The sequence below is a fragment of the Zootoca vivipara genome, chromosome 9, assembly GCF_963506605.1.
Source record: "Zootoca vivipara chromosome 9, rZooViv1.1, whole genome shotgun sequence".
Classification (NCBI taxonomy): domain Eukaryota; kingdom Metazoa; phylum Chordata; class Lepidosauria; order Squamata; family Lacertidae; genus Zootoca; species Zootoca vivipara.
This window is the reverse complement of record NC_083284.1, coordinates 71092325-71100670: the sequence shown is the minus strand read 5'-3', so window position 1 is coordinate 71100670 and position 8346 is coordinate 71092325. Positions and strand designations below refer to the sequence as shown.

The window sequence follows — 8346 nt, the reverse complement described above, 5'->3', positions numbered from 1 at the left end:
GAACCTGCCCACCCTGAAACCTTCCCAAAATATGCCCCCCTGTCCCCGATATCCTCCCAAAATATGTCCCATCCACCCCTGAAACCTTTCCAGAATCTGCGCCCTCCCCCTTAATCCTTCCCTGAACATGTCCCCTTCCCCCCTTAATCCCTCCCTGAATATGCCCCCTCCCCAATACCTTTCCACATGCCCCGTCACCCCCTGAAACGTTCCCACTATATGCCCCTTTGCCCTGATCCCTCCCTGTAAGAGACCCTCCCTGAATCTGCCCCCTCCCCTCCTTAATCCCTCCCTAAATCTGCCCCTCCCCCCTTAACCGCTCCCTCAACATGCCCCCCGATTATACCCCCGAACATTGGGACAAGTATGATTAAGAAAAAAAACCTGCTTAGACTGCAGCGCATTGGATAGTGAGGGCCAGGCTGTGATCCCCCCCCCCGTCACCGTATTCGCACTTCAGAACAGCAGGAGACCATGCTGACAGTCATCAATGTGTACTGCCCTCATGCAGACCCTAAAAAGCCAGAGGCTATGTGGTCATCCTGGGGGACATCAACACAGCACACAAGTCTATTGACCACTGTGACCCAGGAGATCTTCAATCCTTTCAGGAGCATCCCAGGCGTCGCTGGCTGGACAGTTTCTTGTGGGAGCCAGACAAGGATTCCCAGGATGGGAAATGCTTTGTCAACACGTTCCGTTTTCTGCACCCTGGTCAGAGTGACACAGGTGCAACGTAACCGGGTCCCGGCAGCTCAACTACAGCACCCGCATTGACTATATCCTGGCTGATCTTGCGCTAGCATTGTCAGAGCTGCAGGATGTCCAGCTCATGCCAGAGGAGCTCTGGATTGTGGGAAAGGCTCTGTTCCCTCTAGTTCAAACCAGCCCGCTGCCCTGGGGAAGTCACTGCTGCCAGGCCCTGCTCGACCACCTCACTGCAAGGCCCATGGAGAGCCCTGTGTCCTGCGGACAGTGAAGAAACAAATTGGTTTGTGTCAGTTTCCACAATAAGTTCAAGCCATCAAAAACAACACACCTCTTCTTTAGATGTCTTAAAACAGATGCCTAGAGACCAACTTATATAAAATATGTAGCATTTCATTTCCAAAATGCTGTTATTTTAGTGCAAAGGTAAACACTTGTTGTCAGCATGTCTGAATACAGTAAGGTAGATTTTGAAATAATTCCCCAGATGCTGCTTCAGATTCACTTTAAAGAACTTGCAGGTGACCAGATTTGGGAAGTACAGTATTTCATTATATCACTTAAGTACTTAACAGGCATTGAAAACTAGCAGTGGTAACAGTAGAATTCAACAAATGAAAAGTTTAGAAAGGATTACCGTCTGACATGTCACAAGCGTGGAAAAGTAACTACATGTGCCACTTTGTAAAGATAACACAGTGAGCCAGAAGCCTATAAACTCATGGGTCTCTCTGATATACCTATACATTTAAAGGGGTTTGAAATTGGCAGTAAAGGGGCCAGATGCAGCCCCTCCATTCAGTCTGCAGAACCCCCTTCTCCTCTCAGACAAGTTTTAGAGTTAAAAAAAAACCCTAGGGGGCTTTTCAAGTCTAATTTTGGGAGGGAAGAAACAGGCAGGGCTTGCATCTGGGGAGGGAAGTGCTTACCCTCTTTTCGCTGTGAATCCCCCATGCCAGAGTAAGGCTTGAAAACAAAGCCTTGTACTGCTGCTAATGGAGGGCTGTTTTCAATGCTAACTGCCACTTGGGAAAATTGGCTGTTTTTAAAGGAAGTACAGCTAGGAAAGGAAGGCTTAAACTTCCCCTTCCTAACTAGTATCTATGAAGATTACACACCCACACCTCCATCAGCTCTTTTTCCACCCTAGTGTGGTGGAGGGAAGAAAGAGTAAGAATCTGCATACATAGATGTGTGAGGAGTGTGCTATATGTGCAGTCTTGTGGTGTAGGAGAGAAAGAGCATGATTTGCCCATGGACCCTTTAATCACATACTCCAGAATTAGCCTCTCCTGCCAATGGCATACGACCCCCAAGAGGGGTGGTCAAGATGAAACATAGTCCTCCCACTGAAAAAGATTCCCCACCCATCAAATCTGAAAGCTATGATGTTCTTATTCATCCACATCCCATGTGACTCCTGTTTATAAGGTGTGTTATTCAGGCATGTCCCACTGCCACAAGTGTCAGCTGCTGACATCGCCCAAACTGCTCTCAACAAAAAGCAGCTGCTTGCTAAGAAGTAAACCATATGTTTAGAAACGTTCCCTTCTACCTGAAGGAGTCAATAAAGGATGCACAATAAAGTGATGACTAAGCTTGAAATTCTAAAGCACACTTACAAGAAATAAGCCTCACTAAGCATAGCATGGATTCTTTCTAAGCAAGCATATATACAACCAGCCTTGTGGCACCAGAACTACGCTGAGATTGCACAAATTCACACATGATCTCAGAAATGTGATTTTGCATTCCACCACCCAGAAACCACACACTCTTCTTTCTGAAAGCTCACCTTCACATTCTTCAACCCTTTCTCAGAGGCCAAGCATTTCTAATAATTTATTATCTGAGTGTACATTAGACACACTCCAGTTGCATTGCTGAAGTAATCCAATTATGTATTCATCTTCAATTTGTTCATGCATTTTGAATTCCTTAAAAGTAGCATATAGGGATTGAAGGAGAGCCCCGAAGTTACTGTTGTTGGAGAAGTTGGTCTTAGAAAGCTGATGAGAAGAAACAAAATATGATCAGTTTCTTTCTGGGCTAATACTCAATAAATCATGTTATCCTCTAAAAAGGTATTTGACACCATCCCACTTCCCTGGTCAGATGCGTTTCCCCTCCCCACCACAGGTGTTTCTAACTCTGATTAAGACAAAACCTACCTGACAACACATTATTAATACAGGTAAAAAGTCCTTTAAAGTTATTTTAACATATGGCAAATATATCAAAAGCTCAGTTTTAACTTCAGTAGTACTGTAAATGTATTCTACATTTTTTTGTAATTATAGAAAAAAGGTTTCGCTTATAAATCTGGTAAGAGCACAAGCTTTTAAAGTGCTTTTAGGGTTGTGCTGTCGTTCAGTGCTGAGGTTCAGAGACTTTTCTTACACACACACACACACACACACACACACACACACACACACACACAATGCTCCCACTAAGCTGAAGGAACCATCAGTGACCCTCAGCTATGGATTGCAAATTAATTTTGTCACAGACACCCTCCACAATTGATGAAGTGTCTTGGGATACACCCTCCACAATTGATGACGTGTCTTGGGATATCCAGTCTCTGGCATCCTTTGACTCTCAACAGAGGTCATCCCAGAATACAAGGACAGAATACTGGAACAGATGAGGCTGGATGCTTCATCCTTCTCTCTTGCCATCTCCACACATCCAGGACAGACTCAATCATTAGTTTAGGAAAGATATCACATTCAGCTCACTCTCTAAGATGTGTCAGTGCAGCTATAATGCTAGCACCAGTGCAGGCAGAAAATGAAATGTCTTGAAAAAGAAGTTCAAGGAAATCAGTTCCTACACTCAGCAGTATAGCCCAGGACGATGCTCTTCTACAATAAATTGGCAACCATCCTTCTACACTAGAAATATGTGACTATGGATTATTCTGAGGTATCAGTGTTCCCAGCCAGAGTCAAAGGACAAGCTCCAGAACAACCACAGAAGCAACATTCAGGCAAACCTCATCACGGAGACCAGGAACATCTGGCCAGACAACAAAGTGCCAAAGGCAATTTTGGCCTTAAATGGAAAGCCTGGACTTTGAAGTCATCTTATTTTACTTGTTATTTTGTATTATATTTACTGTTTTTAATTAGGTTTTTGTAATTTTGGATTATGCGGAATGCTTTATCGCAGTGGATGTAGCAACCGAGTAATTTCGTTGTTCCCGCAAGGGGACAATGACAATAAAGATATCTTATCAAAGACTGTTTCCCTACTTGGGACCCAAGCTCTGCCACTAGTATCCAGAACTCGTTTCTCAATTGGCACCCACAGCTGCCCTTTCCAAGATGGCTGCTGCTTGCAAGCTGCCACAACCTATCTTGAACAGTTTGTGCTTTCTCACTCCATGGGTGTGTCCCACTCTTCGGGGCGGGGGGGTTGCTCCCATCTTAGTAGTTCTAAAAAATGTACAAAAGTGAATGCCAATGTGGAGACAGTATGAGATCACTTTAAGCTTTGTATTTGGTGTGCATAGAAATAACACTATGAGAAGAGCAACTGTCAAACACCACAAGCATTACCATTTACCAAAGGGAACCATTACGCCACTACCCACTGAGACTACAGCATAGCTACAGAATGAAGCTTTTGGCACTTCTCTCTTTTGCAACAGGAAAGAGAAGACATAGGAGCATCTGTTGGAACTAGATGACAACACCTTCTCAGAAGCAACCTAACCTCTAACAGAAATATATAAAAAATACAATAAAATTGTCCAGTAGCACTTATAGACCAATTAAGTTTGTTCTTGGTATGAGCTTTCGTGTGTATGCACACTTCTTCAGATAGCAGGTGTCTGAAGAAGTGTGCATGCACACGAAAGCTCATACGAAGAACAAACTTAGTTGGTCTCTAAGGTCCTACTGGACAATTTTATTATTATTTATATATATTTCTACTGCGTCAGACCAACACGGCTACCTATCTGAATATATAACCTCTAACAGTGTTCCTCCTTCTTTCCTACACTTTTCTTCTACAGTGCAGATGAACAAGAGTGACATGAAAAGTCTGCTTGTCACCTTGAACAACAGCTGCAGGTGCTGCTGCTGCTGAACATGCAAGTAGGAGGTAGGCTAAGGAACCAAGAGAGATGGGTTGTATACAGCTCAAAGGACTCGGCTAACACTGCTAAAATAATTGAGAATAGAGTTACAGAATAGGGTTGTGTGGGGGTTGCATTCTGGGTCATCACATGCTTTGGTGGAGAAGACGCAAACCCAACCCACCGCCTTCCAGGGCTGAAATTGCCATGCACGTTGGGCGGGTGAGTGTACCTTGGTCACACACAAAATGATCATTCCCTGTATTGAGACCCTTTACAAGCTTGATAACTGCAAACATGTCCTTGTTTATGTAGAAAAGTGCATGAAATATTTAATCCAGGGGTCCTTCATTGGGTGAGGGAGAAAAAGAAGACAGAGAAATCCTTTTGCAAATTGCAAACAACACAATTAAGGGCAAAGGTTTATTTCAGAGATTATGTAGCATTTTCTGATGTAACTGTGCAAGCCCTGCAAAGGCACTAATTAAAGACTAAGAATTTCAGAGGACTCCTCTTCCTCCTCTCTTCTTTCCACTCCCATATTCCAAAGGAAAACATCAACCCAAATTGATAGTGTCCTAAGTACTGGAAGCAACAAATGACATAACTTGAGAGGATAGAAGAAGAGTTTGGATTTGATATCCTGCTTTATCACTATCCTAAGGAGTCTCAAAGCGGCTAACATTCTCCTTTCCCTTCCTCCCCCACAACAAACACTCTGTGAGGTGAGTGGGGCTGAGAGACTTCAGAGAAGTGTGACTAGCCCAAGGTCACCCAGCAGCTGCATGTGGAGGAGCGGAGACGCGAACCCAGTTCCCGAGATAAAGAGTCTACCACTTAGCCACTGCACCACAGTGGCAGGGGCAAGGTGGTGATTTAAAACACCAAGGGGTGGGGAGGCAAATTTAAACCACTAATTTAGATCAAGTTTCCTACTGATACTTTTCATATACAGTCATACCTCGGGTTACAGACGCTTCAGGTTGCGCATTGTTGGGGTGCACACTGCGCCGAACCCGGAAGTACCGGAACGGGTTACTTCCGGGTTCCTGCGCTTTGGGCAGAAGCACCGAATCGCGACCTGCGCGTGCGCAGACATGGTGCTGCATGTTGTGAACATGCCTCCCGCAAGGATCATGTTCGCAACCCGAGCGTCCACTGTAGTACCAAAATAATAGTGTAAATATGACCAGTACACCATGTCAACTTCTAACTACAGTATCATAATATTTAATTACTACAGTGAAGCCTTACATTTATTTGTTGCACCTGCCTCTCATAAAAGCAAAAATGAAATACCCATGACTGAAGAAAATGTTTCAATGTGACTGTGAAAGGAAGACAGCAGAAGAAACCACAGGAGATGGGTAAAAATACTCTGAAAGGCACGTGGGGATAGAAAGGGGAAAATATAAAGGAAATGCCTTCTCTACTAGAAGCTTCTGGTTCAGAAAGTTCTGCCTAAAATGTGGTGGCTGAGTCAAAATCCCTTCAGAGAAAATGTCTGTACTTGGCCTGAGAAAAGCTGAGCTATGGAACTTCTTGCCACAAGGAAATGTGACAAAAACCAAATTCAAAAGTTGGATTAAATATGAGTGGAAAATGATGTCCGTAACTGCCCACTGATTTTGTTAAACCTCGCTTCCATCTGCCACCATTTGCCCTGCACCATCATCTTGTTGGGCCTCAGTATTTTCCAGTCATCTCAAGTTGGCTCTGGGGGTTGACAGCTGTACTATAGTAACACACACCACATGTGATCATATACAGTAAATTCTGTGTATTTGACATGCATATGGCCAAGTAAAATGGCCCCTCACCTGAAAAAAAAACTGCAAATAAAGTTGACCCTAGCTTCTCTTTTCTACAAAGGCTTTCCTGTAGTAGAGCAGGGGCAGGGTTGGGGGGGAGGTAGATCGGGATATACCTGTACACCTGGGAGTGACCTGAAGTAGATCAAATCTTTCTTACTCCCAGATAATTAACAACGGCAACAATTATGCTACTGACATGAAGTAAGGGTGGGGAAGAGGCATACACAGAAATGGATATTTGTGTATTGGAAGGTGTGTGAGTTCAATTCAGTTCTGGTTAAAAAACCCCCACATGGACTGAGATTTAATTCTAAGTAATGTACAGTACCTGTATTTTGTACCTCTCTCCACTTAGTAGACCTCAGGAATCTAGTGAAAAACTAAGTCCTACAAGCCTGGAATCTGCCCTGCCCTACAGTTCGATAGCTCCCACCTGAAACCTACAATTTATATTGTTCTAATTTATTTTTTACTGGCACCTTGAAATAAAGGCGCATGAACACACTCAATAATCAAAATCTGCATTGCTACGTGGGAAAAAACTGGTAACAAAAATTGTAGTTGCAAATTACCTTTGAGGGAAGAGGGGCATGCAGCTGCCAGGTAAATCAGTTACGGTATGTTCCTCATTCACAGTGTGGGAATGCCTCTTTTACAGAGTGTGCTAGAGACCACCTTTCTTCAACCTTGAGCCTTTAATTTAAACCTTGTTGGGATTACAACTCCCATAACCCCGATCATTGGCTAAACTGACTGGGTCAACCCAAACATGCCATCAGCATCAGGAAGCTGCAATAGCCAAAACACATTGAGCAATACATTATCTTCGGCACATCACTGAGGATTGGGCCCCTGTGAGGGAAAGAGGTTCGCAACCAAGAAAGAGGGGAAATCTGCCAGCCGAGGAATGTGGCGGTTGAACGGCCGCCGGCAGCGGGACAAGAGGAGCGAGAGGAGTCACGGCGCGCGCCAGGCGGTGGCAGTTGCGCAGGCGCACCTCCTCCCCAACGTCTCCCCAGAGGGTCCGCGCGCATCCCCTCACGCAGCAAACGAACGCGGGCCGAGCGAGGCCTGAGGGGCGTGTCTCGGAGGAGCGCGCGACCTCCCCGCCCCCCCCCACGGCTATGTCCGGCGCGTCACCCCCCCCTCAGAAACCCCCTCCTCCTCCCTTCAGACCTTGTCACAGTGAAGCCCGGCGAGTTGCTTCATCCGCCAGTGCGGGGCCGTGAAAACATCCACCTCCTCAGGGAAGGGAGCCATCTTCTCTCCCCCATATATATACGGTATATATATATAGACGTCTGTATAGACCGAAAAAGAGAGCCAGGCGCTCTCGCTCGGCAGCCGCGTCCAGAGACGCTGCCACTTCTGCACGTGCCTCCAACCGCCGCTATCGCGGCCGAAGCGACAGTTTGCGCAAGCGCCGCCGCCTCCCTCGCCGGGTCACGTGCTTGATGGACAAACCCGAGAGCTGGGGTGGGTAGAGGAGACGCGCGGACTGGATAGGCAGTTTCCGAGTTTGTCATTGAGGCGGTGAAGAAATCCATTCAGGGATCTATATCCGCACACCAGTTAACAGAGAAGTTCCAGCTCTTCCTAAATCAGTTCTCAGTTTGTGGTCAAGCATTTAAGTTTTTGGTTTCTTTTTTACATATAATTTTTATTAAATTTTCTGTTTTACAATTTAGAATGTTCATTTAAACATCCTTAAAACATCATGTTTCATTTTGCATA

At 45.2% G+C, this 8346-nt stretch overlaps 1 long non-coding RNA gene across 1 annotated transcript; it reads right to left on the bottom strand.

Moving 5' to 3' along the window:
• Positions 1-351: 351 nt before the first annotated feature.
• On the bottom strand, positions 352-8015 carry LOC132592656 (uncharacterized). Its single transcript, XR_009558186.1, has 3 exons — positions 7789-8015; positions 2504-2717; positions 352-966 (listed from the first exon to the last, which is right to left on the bottom strand). It is a non-coding gene; the product is annotated as an uncharacterized LOC132592656 (long non-coding RNA).
• Positions 8016-8346: the final 331 nt, after the last annotated feature.